At 34.5% G+C, this 11,873-nt stretch overlaps 1 protein-coding gene across 1 annotated transcript in view; it reads left to right on the top strand.

The window, feature by feature from the left end:
* Nucleotides 1-11,873, top strand: part of diaph1 (diaphanous related formin 1) — a 108,990-nt gene that overhangs the window by 34,604 nt on the left and 62,513 nt on the right. The window lies entirely within an intron of this gene.

The raw sequence follows: 11,873 nt of genomic DNA on the forward strand, positions 1-11,873 counted from the left end.
GGGTGTGTGTGTGTGTGTGTGTGTGTGTGTGTGTGTGTGTGTGTGTGTGTGTCCGCTGAGACTCTCACCATGAGATACTGGGCCAAACATGGATGACAGAATACAGGGATGTGAAAGAGATGAGTGTCATCTCAGTGTATACTCGTGTGTTTGTGTGCGTGTGTGTGTGTGTGTTTTCTGAAGGAGAGGGTGCATCTCATGAAAACATGTCCACAATTCACCCCAAAACTGAAATAAATAACAAAAAAACAGAAACTATAAACAAAGAAAATGAAGCCAGATATAGGACCATAATTGTAAAGCAAAAACAACAACAACTACAAAAAACGTAATATTTACTTTTTATTTTTAATTATAATTTTCAGTTGTGATTCTCATTACTGTATTAAGGGTAATTTTTTTAATCAATTATTTTATTTTATCGATTATTGTTGCTTAAGTACTAAAATGATGCATGCAGGCTCTTCACCAGACCAGAAGTGTGATTAATTGTCATGTTAAAAAAAAAAAAAAGTAAATGAATAAATAAAAAACATCATAACAGTGCAAATAATCTTAATGGCCCTAAACGTAGTCTGTTCTTTCAGCAAATTACGGTTTCATATATTTTCCTTGGTATTTTGGGGTTAAATATGACCTGCACATGATCTTGAAGGGTTTCATGAGATTCACCCGGATGTCATATTTTCGGTGACTGTATGCAAAAGCTCCTCATGAATTAGAAATGAGCAAGAAGCAAGTGTCAGGTGTGGGTGTGTGTGTGTGTTTCCTGCCACCTGCTCTTTGTCCTCTATGACTGGCCTTTACAGTTTTATTGCATATTTATATCTGATACGATATACAGCACTGTCGACTTTAACAAGATGTATGTGTGTGTGAGAGTTTTTAGGTCTGTGTATATGGCTTCGCCCTTCAGCAAATGACCTTCAAAGAGTGTGACGTTGTCATGCATCCGCCGCGGTCTCTCTCTCTCACACACACACACACACACGCACACACACACACACACACACATACTAATAGCAGGCCCAGACAATAGGAGGAAAACGCACACACACACACACACACAGACAGACAGACACAGACACACACAGTGTGTTTTCTGTTTTGAATATGGAATACGAAACCTTGAAATGTCATCTTTGGCAGCTGTTTTCCTCAGGACCACCTGAGCGCCGAGTGTGTACGTGCATGTGTGTGTGTCCAGCTGTCTGTGTTGATGTAGGGTAACCTTTTCTGATATCTGACTGTAAATGAATGCTACCCTTTTCAGATCTTCCATCTGTCTGATCCTGTCCGTAAAACATGAGCGTTTGTGTGTGTGTGTGTGTGTGTGTGTGTGTGTCTGTCTGTCTGTCTGTCTGTCTGTCCGTCCGTCCGTCCTTCCGTCCTTGAGCAGGATTCTGTTGTTCTCTTCTGTCAGGCAGCTGCAGCCATATCTCTCTCGCTCTCGCTCTCTCTCAAATTCAAATTCAAATTCAAATGAGCTTTATTGGCATGACTTGCACAGTATTGCCAAAGCATTGTCCATTACATGAATAAGGAATAAACAATTATATAATACATAAACAAAACAAGAATAGATAGATATGTAAAATAATTAAGTAAATAAGTACATGTGTACTTTCTTTTTTTTCCTTTTTTTTTTTCCACAAACAAGAAACAAGAAAAATATTAAAGACATTGTTAAAAAGAACAAAAAAAAAACTTTGCACAACAGTACATGTTTTGTCCACTGACTGATAGCACACGCTCTCTCTCTCTCTCTCTCTCTCTCTCTCTCTCTCTCCTCCAGTCATCTCACTCTCTCCAGCCAAGTGAACGCACGCCACCGACAGCCAGAACTGACCTCTGCTCCTCTGGTGTGCTGACGGAGGGGTCGCAGGTCAGTGACCTCTGCAGTGAGGTCACAGCACTGATTGTTGATGTAATGCGACAGCACCTCGAGCATATGATCTTCCTCTCTCTTTCTGTGGGTGTTTGTTACTGTTGCTCATTCTCACACTCCTATGGCAGGTCTTTCCAGCAATCTTACCCTAGTCTTATCAAAAATATTTTGATACTGAAATACTCATTTCAATACTAATTTCCTGCTGTATAGATACACTGGTAGCTGCACTTTCTGGCTTTCTCTTCTCTCCGACATCAGGTTTCGTAGTTTTGGATGTTTGCAAGTTGGTGCATTTCAATTAAATTCACTACCAGTCAAAAGTTAGGAATAATTTTGAAAGCGGTCTCTTCTGCTCACAAAGGTGGCGTTTATTTGGTCAAAAATACAGTAAATTATGAAATATTATTACAATTTAAAATTACTGTTTTCATTTGAATATATTTTGAAATGTAATTTATTCCTGTGATGGCAAAGCACATAAGTATTGCCAATATTTACTATTGTACAGCACAATAATTCATCTACATTAAATATTTTTATTTTACAGTGCAGTTGTATTACAATAGTCTTGTAATTATGAAAATAATAATGAGAAATCTAAAAATGAGTTTTAACTGATACGAAAATACTTAAAAAAAAAAATCAAATTTTTATAAATCTCTTTACTGTTTGTTTTTTTTTATCAATTTAATGTGTCTTTGCTGAATACGTATTAATTTCTTTAAAAAAATAAAATCTTGCTGACCCCAAACTTTTAAACAGTAGTGTATAATAATAATATACAGTGTTTATTTTATTAAAAGAACAATAATTACAATATTACAATATTACAATAGTTACAAATAATTATAATTTATGATATAAGATGCCCCTTATGCATTACAATATTAATTGGTATTGGTGGTAAATGTGTTAAACTGTTAAAAAAATTCAGAGAAAAATTTCTGTGATACAATAGTAATATATTTCTGTCTTAGAAATAATAAAAATAACGGAAAGTCTCAGACATCACAGTTTCAGCTAATAAGAAAATACATTGTCTGGTCAAAAGTAAATGTAATTAGATAATGTTCAAGTTTTTGCTCTTAATGACTTGAGACCTAGCAACCACCCAGAACCGCATAGCAACAGCCTGGCAAGCACATCATGCATCACGGCAGTGCATTTTGCACAAGCACTCGATTTCATTGAAAAATATAAAAATGTAGATTGCTTCCCCTGATCACATTTATATAGGCGCATGTGAATGCATTTTGAGGCACTATTAAGGAGGCCATGTGAGTTTTGATGACTGAACCTGTCCAATTACAGAGAGAGAGACTGATGGATGCAGCATTTTTATAGTCTGCAGATGGAGGCCGGTTTTATTTTCCTGCAATTTTCCCTCTATTTCTGCATTTAAAAGCATGTGAGGTTTGTTTCACGGCTTTGTTGTGCTTGTGTTATTGATTGGCTTTCTCTGTGTGTCTTGTTGCGAGTCTTTTAATGTTGCTCTCCGTCTCGCTGGCGGCCTGCTTTTCCTGTCTCCACGGAGACCAGCGAGTCTCTCAGGATCTCGATCCGGTTCAGCCCCTCACCTCTGCTCTCACACACACGCAACTCCTCTGATGTATGCGGCGACCTACTTTATCATCACACACTCGTGGCTCATATCAGTCCCTGATGTCCAGATGCACTTAGAGTTATAAACCCAGAGCTACAAGTGTGACAGCAGAGGACACACACATACACGTACATGTGCATCCCAATGTACAGCTCTTGCTGGTGATCTCTGTATTATTGTGGGTTCAAGTCATGTCAGAAAGATCGTATTTGAGTTAAATGCACATGAACGTCTCATAGACACACAAAGCCATAATTATGAGTTTGAAACACTGAACTTTTCCATGTCAGTGAAAAAACATGTCAGATGGGATAGACCTTAGTCAGGGTAGTGCTGTATTTAATTTTTGACAGGAATGAAAACGAGGCTGTGAGGGACTGAAGTACAGTGCATTCAGATTCAGTACAGTACAGATTGTACTATTGTTTAACAACAAACATTGTTTAGCTGACAAAACATCTGACAACCAAAAACAGTTTTGAAACAGGTTTTGAAAGTTGTGAGTTGACGAAAATTGGTGAAAATTGTGATCCAAATCTTCACACACATTCAGGAAGACATTAATTTTTTTCTGTTTATTTTATTTTTTTACTTATTTCTTTGTTTTTGTTTAGTTTTTTTTCTGATGACAAGTGCATAAACCATTGTATAATAAATAAGTTATAAGGATAATAAGGATCCCGCAGTTTCACTTTCTTCCACATTAAATTCAATATGGTGTCTAACCTGATTAAGGTCTATGGACGCAGCATCTATAGACGGTTTCATCGGGTGCACGCGCCTGGCCCGAAGTTAACTTCCGGTCTGTGTTTGTTTATCAGTCTGGCTATGGCGCCAGTTACAAACACAGTTAAAGTCAAGGTGATGAGTAGACTGAAGTTGGGCTCAGGTGGTTGTGCTGTGGGATGTGTTTGCCATACATTTATTTATTTGTGGCGCTCGCCACAATATCAAAACTGATCGATTTTCAAAAAAGGCTTCGTTGAATAAAACATGAGCACGTACTGCACGTTTAAAAATCTAAACGAGGCGCGGGTGTTTTTATATCACTGTATTTCTGAAGGAAGACTATCTTTAGAAAAATATCGATGTCATTTTCATGTCATCTTGCATGTTATATGCCTGATAATTAGGGCAGCTTTTGTAATAGTTGCGTACGAGTCTCTCAGTTGTCCTCAGTGTGAAAAATAGATTTTAAAATTGTACAGTCACTGCTGGGAAGGGTATAAAACTATCAAAAGTTCCATTTTCAAAATACGACAGTATTGCACAATTACAGTATGATAAAATATATAACGATTCAATTTACCACACCTTCATAAATTGCATAAACACATAAAGCAAAAACACACTGATGTATATTCATCATTTTGTACAAGTAGAGTTTAAAATCATATACATTGCCATCATGCTCTGATCAAATGACTGATCAAACATGTTTGATATTTACGAGTCTTGATCAGGCTGCCTCTGACATGACACCCATGATGGCCAATGAGAGCGAGCAAGAGTCACTTAGATATCAGTGTCACCCGCTAGAATGGTTAATCACTAAGTAGTATTTAAAAAAAAAATTTGTAATGGGACATAAAAAAATGTTTTAGGCTATTATTGGCTTCTGTTTCGCTTATTTAAAAATGATTTGTTTGCAAGCCTTGTGTGTTTGCATGAATATTTATGATGTTAAACATGTATCTGCACTTTCACAGCATTTAGATCGATGCCTTCCTGCATGACCCTCATTTGCTCACTCATTTGTAGTTGATTAAGCCGTTGGACTTTTAAAGGTCATCAGGATGTTTGATCGTCCACCTCCAGTCTCAGTAGAATGTTAATTGAAGCCCACTTACATGAAACAAATGTCTTAAATACTTCTTCCTGAATGTGAGCGGAGGTTTGGCTGTTATAACAGAGGGTATTTACATGGGGAAGTCTTAAAGGTACAGTAGCAGAAAGTACTTGTAAAAAATAATAAGAATAATAATAGTAATAATAATAAGAATAATAATATAAATGCAAAAAATTTAATATTTAATCACACAGTGAATATGCATTGAATATATTCTTCATTAAAATATTTAGAAATTATTTATCAATTATTTAGTTTTATTATTGTTTATTATTTGGTTTTATTGATTAGTTTATTATTGCTTTATTACATTCTAAAAACTATATTTAAAAAAAAAACATTTTTACATTAACCAAACTTAATCTTATTTGCAGTTAGTTGCTAAGGTAACGTTTATAAATTTAGTTTAAGATGAAGTACTGAAATTAGTAAAACTATATATATATTTTATTAGTATTATATTAGTGCTGTCTAATGATTAATCATGATTAATCGCATCCAAATAAGTTTATTTACATAATATATGAAATATGTTATATATTTAAGAAAAATGTTATGTTTGTATATTAGATATATTTATATCATATAAATATATACTTGTAAATACATATAAATATTTTCAAAATATATGCTGTATGTGTGTGTGTGTTTATATATACATAATAAATATACACAGTACACACACACATTATGTAAACAAAAACTTTTATTTTGGATGCGATTAATTGTGATTATAAAAATAAATATAACTTGTACATGTTTTCATGAGTTTCATCCTTTCGGTTTGTTCTGGTACAGACTGTCCTCATCTTTCTTGTCCCCAAAAGACAGTCATGTCTAAATCCTTCATAAAATTCTCTTAATATGTTCTTGTTTTGGTCCTCACAGGCTGCTGGAACTCATAAGTCCTCACATCGCTCGTCTGCTGTGTTTGTCTTTAAGGGTCTCAGTCTTAATGTGTCCTTCATAAAACAGTCTACAGAATAGACCACCTGCTTCAACCATTCCCGAAAGCCCAGATATAAAGTCAGGTCTTAATGTCCTCATAAACCCAGAGGTTCCCTGAAGTGCGCTGATATGAGCGTGTGTGTTTGTACGGCCTGTTCTTATTTCTGTGCTGGTTTTGTGCCATTAACTGCTGCTTTACGGTCCCTCAGAGTCTGTCTTTCACTTATATTGGAGGCCGTTTTGTGCGGCTCAGCTGGTGGGATGTAGGAAATTGCTCTTGACCAGTCTATCCAAAGTAAAAGGACTTCAGTAATATCTTCAAATTGTTCTTCCTACCATTTTATTCTCCTACATCAATCTCTCCTTCCCCCCATCTGGTTATCTGGCGTTCACAATGTTTTGTTTTTCCTATTATAACTGATAATGAAAAGGATGAAAACAGGATTTTTCTTAGACTTTTTGAGACAAACTTTTTTTCCAGTAACACTTTACAATAAGATTTGAATTAACATTTGTTAAATACATTAGTTACCGAACTAACAATAAACAATAATACTACAGCATCTATTCATCTAAGCTAATGTTAATCTCAACATTTAATACATTTTAGGATCAAAAGTTGTATGTTAAAATTAGTTAATGCACTGTGAGATAGCATGAATATTAATTTTTTTTTATTAAATAAGATTAACGAAGGTGCTTACTCATTGTTATTCCATGTTAGTTAATGCATTAACTGATGTTAACAAATTGTAAAGTGTTACTGTTTTTCCTCCGGTCCACACAAAATGCCAGACCGGCTTATTGAGAAATAACCATAAGCAATGCTATTTTAGTATTATTTATATAGTTTTTATTTTTATTTATTTATTTTTATTATTTTGCATTATTAAATTTTTTTGTTGTTGTACTATTTAGGTTTGATGTGTTTTTGTTTTAGTTTTATTTATGTGGTTGTACCTGGGTTTGTGTTTTGTGGAACCTTCTCATGATGGAAAGATATCTGTGAAAACGATAATAATGTCCATAAATCACAGCCAGTGTCTTGGGGAGAGTAAATTACTGCCAGTGTCTTGGGAGAAGATAAATTTTCTCCCTGCATGAAATTAATGCTGTTAATTAGTGCTGGGCGGTATGACCAAAAATTTATATCACGGTATTTTTCAAAATTATACCGGTTTCACGGTACATGACGGTAATGTTGTACAAGTGTGTTTGTTTACAACTAATATTAGTCGGATTTCACGTTGGTAATTGAATCTCTATTAAAAGAGCTGGATTTGTATATTTTTTTGAAGAAAATCTGAACTCTTCTGTGATGCTCTGGATGTTGTGGTTGGTTATTGTTAGTGTTGTTGTTTGTTTCCAGGAAGTTGCTTGCTGTTGCTAAGGTGTTCGGAGTAGTTTTTAGAGTGTTGCTGTTGTGTTTCTGGGGTGTCACTAGATGGTTTCTTGTTTATATACTGTTATAGTATTTATTCGTAATTTGAATGAGCTTTTATTTGAATATCAAATTAATTTTGTCACTTTTTTATTTCAATTTTTCTATTTAGCTTTAGTTTTATTTCACTTTTAGTTTAGTACTTCAGCTTATTTTTAATAAGCTTTTATTTGTATATTTTCATAAATAGTTCATAGTTTTAGTAATTTTATTATGTACTTTTACCATTTTTTTTATATTTCGATTTAGCTTTAGTTTTATTTCAGTTTTAGTAGTTTTACTATTTCAACTTATTTTTAATTAGCTTTTATGTTTTCAGTTTTCATTTTAAAATTTAGTTTGAGTTTTACTAATTTTATGTATTTTTTGCAATTGTATTCATGTTTTTTTTTAGTTTAATTTCTGTTTTAGTAATTTGACACTTTTAGTTAGCTTTTATTTGTATATTTTCAGTTTTCATTTTGATGTATTTTTATAAGCTTTTTTCTAAATAGTTCTATTTAGCTTTAGTTATTTCAGTTTGAGTAATTTTTATACTCAACTTATTTTGTTCTAATTGTGTCTATTGTCTAATATTCATTGCTTTAAGTTTTTCATCTAATATTTATGTTGTATTTTGTTTCGTCTTTATTTTAATTAATTTATTTTAATTAAAGAAAACTGTTTTTAATAGTTTTAGTTCTAAAAGTGAAAATCGTAAAATCGCAACAAGCCACATAATTAAAGGTGTCATTCCTGTCTTGGCACAAAACTGCCGAGTTATGCACCAAATCTGAATAAGTAGTTTGAGGAGTTTGTTCAAATAACCCATCAAATGATGGCTGACTTGGCAAACAGCACTAATGAAATGTCTCTGAGTAATGCATTCAGCTCGAGTTTGAGATTCTAATGGATGAATATGTGTGGATGAATGAGATTTTCTGTGTTTTTGCAGTGTGAAGAGAATTTGAGCGGATGCATAATCTGGCTCTTTCATTCTGGTTGAGGTTAATGCACGGGCCACTAACACGAGCACTGAGATGTTCTTCTCCTCTAGATATACCCACAGTCCACTTGTGTTGTTCCTTTTACTTTAGTATTCTGTGTGCATCTGGTCTTGTTTTTGAAGATGTTTGCTGTTCTTTTAAGGATGAGCCCTGTAATGTGTTTATACGATTGAGGCATTATGTGCATGTAGGTTTAATGCTTTCTAGAAACAGCATTTGCACGCACTGCTCAGTTTAATGCATTAAGGTGCCCGTCTCTTTTCTGAAAGGTGAAGTCTGGTCCTTCTAAGCCTGTTTGCAGCCCATTTCTGACCCTCTTCTCGCATCGGGTTGCATAACGCGCCCGTTTGTGCATTCAAACCTCCTTTATCACGCTCAAACACATCTGTTCATTGGCCTCACCGGCTCTGCCAAACGCGGCAGATTATCGAGCAAGCCGTCTGCGCCTTTGTGCGGCCGCCGTTTCTCCGTTCCAGCATTCGTTTGCATTCAAATGCAGCACGTTCGCTGGAGTCGCAGATACGTTTTAGCGCGCTTTAATCTGCACTTTATCTTTGGAAGATTAGCCACTTTTTAAACGAGCTCCGGAGAGAGAGAGGAAGTGTCTTCTTTTGTGAATTTAAATCCGTATCCCCTTTTAGGAGGATGCAGAGGGAGAAGCATATTTCTAATGGGGATTTGGAGAAGTGCTGGTGAATAGGCAAGGAACTGTGAAAACCGAGAAATCACGCGCTCCGCATGCGACCTACCTACAGAAGCAGCAGTGAGCGACAGGGCGCGTGCTTGCGTCTCTTGCCATATGCACTCAAGCATATGGTGTTATTTGAATATGACCCAGTGTGCCACACAAAGGAGAGAAATGTTCATGTCTTAGCGTTTGCTTGACATCTCAAATATTAAAGCATTGCATGGTTGCATTTTCCTCCTCCGCAGGCGAGAGAGCAAGATGTTGAGAAATGCACACAAACATGCAGCGTTGATTGAAGACCAGGAATGTTTTTAATTCTATTTTTTTTAACCGTGCATCCCCACAGTTTTTAGGGTGTTGCTATGTGGTTTCTAGGGTGTTGCTAAGTAGTTTATTCCTGTCTGGCCTGAAGAGAGTACCTGCCGAGGTCTCTATTTATGGTTCAGGTCAGTATTATTTTAGTGTTGTTTATGTACTATTAAAGTATTTATTAATATTTTAGATTAGCTTTTTATTTGAATATTTTCTTTTTTTTTTTACATTTCTATTTATCTTTAGTTTTATTTCCGTTTTAGTAATGTTAGTACTTCAACTTATTTTTCAATTAGCTTTTATTTGTATCGTTTTAATTTTCATTTTATTTTTAATTTTAGAAATTGTATGTGCTTTTGTTATTTTTATTAGATGTTTTTAATAATATTTCTATTTTCTTATTTTTTACTATTTGCTTTTATTTGTATATTTTCAGTTTTCATTTTCATTTTAGTAATTTGATTTACTTTTGTCATTTTTATTATTTTTTAATATTTCTATTTAGCTTTAGTTTTATTGCAGTTTTAGTAATTTTAATACAATTTATTTTTCAATTTGCTATAATTTGTATATTTTTGGTTTTCGTTTTAGTTTGAATTTTAGTAATTCTATTATGTACTTTTTTTATTGTTTGTTTAAATATTTCTATTTAGTTTGTTTTATTTCAATTTTAGTAATTTTAGTACTTAAGCTTAGTTTTGAATTATCTTTTGTTTGTATATATTTTTATTTTTATTTACTGTTTTTTTTTATTTAGTTATGTACTTTTTTCAACTAGGTTTTATTTGTGTATTTTCAGTTTTTCGTTTGCATTTTAGTAATTTTATGTACTTTTTTCTATTTAGCTTTACTTTTATTTCAATTGTAGTTTTAGTAATTTTAATACTTCAGCTTATTCTAAGTTAGTTGCCAAGGCAACATTTCTAATTTCCATTAAAGTTTTTCATCTAATATTCAGGTTTATTTCAATTAAATAAAACTAATTTTAATAGTGATTTGGTGTTACATAAAAGTGACTCAGTATGCCGCACAATGGAAATGTTCATGTCTTGGCATTTATTTGACATCTCAAATATTAAAGCATCGCATGGTCGCATTTTCCTCCTCCAGCAGAAATGCACACAAACATGCAGTGTTGATTGAAGACCGAGATTGTTTTTAATTCGATTTTTTAACCACATTAACCGTGCATCCCAGCGGCCGTTAAGCTCACAGTGCTGCATTTTATGTCGCGAGCGTTTGATGCTTCTAATAACTGGGAGAAACCACAGAGAAATGCGTCTTCAAAGATACAGATGACAAGATATCAGAACTCACACGCGTGCTCTTATCGCTGCAGAAAAGCAGGGATCTGGGGCCGTTTACACTTGTGCAATTAAATTAAGCTGAGCGAGATTACACGGCTGCAAGATTATCATAGATTTTTTGCTTCACATTATCAAAAATCATCAAAGTTGGAGAGTTATACTGTACTCTATACACACACACACGGGACGCAGGCTTGCATACACGCAGTGAAACTAATTTGCATTTTCAAAGAAATTAAAGGCCCACATCTAAAGCTGATAACAGCATGCTGTTCCTCTCTCTCTCTCAGAATTTTCATATTATTTTTCCGTTTTAATCGCTGATTATGGTGTCTGACTCTTGCTTCAGGCCCAAACAGACAAAAAATAATTACGCACTCTGAACCTCGGAACAAAACTCTCTTCGAATTGAAGATGTCAGACCCTTGGAAAATAGGTTTCTGCGGTCGACACTAATTCAAGCAGCGTTTCGTAGGAGCTCGCGTTCAGCTCTTTCACCTAAAGAAACTTTTCCAATTTATTCTGATTCAATTTTACATCAGCACTCTGACTGAGCTTGTTGTATGAAACGTTCAGTGTTCAGTTGAGCGTACAGCTCAGTCTGATTTGCAGGATTTTTTTTTTTAACAATTCGTGCGTGAAGAATCGTTCTTTGTTAGCGAGCCTTGATGAAGTGACATTTTAACAGTCGTGGTATTTAAAGCATCGTACATTTCAACCTGACCTTAATTTGTGACCTTTAAAGCACAAGGGTGTGTTAATTCCTGAAGTCCTACTTTGTGTGTGTGTGTGTGTGTGTGTGTGTGTGTGTGTGTGTGTGTGTGTGTGTGTGTGTGTGTGTGTGTGTG

Source organism: Sinocyclocheilus anshuiensis, unplaced genomic scaffold (genome assembly GCF_001515605.1).
Source record: "Sinocyclocheilus anshuiensis isolate Anshui unplaced genomic scaffold, SAMN03320099.WGS_v1.1 scaffold1008, whole genome shotgun sequence".
Classification (NCBI taxonomy): Eukaryota; Metazoa; Chordata; class Actinopteri; order Cypriniformes; family Cyprinidae; genus Sinocyclocheilus; species Sinocyclocheilus anshuiensis.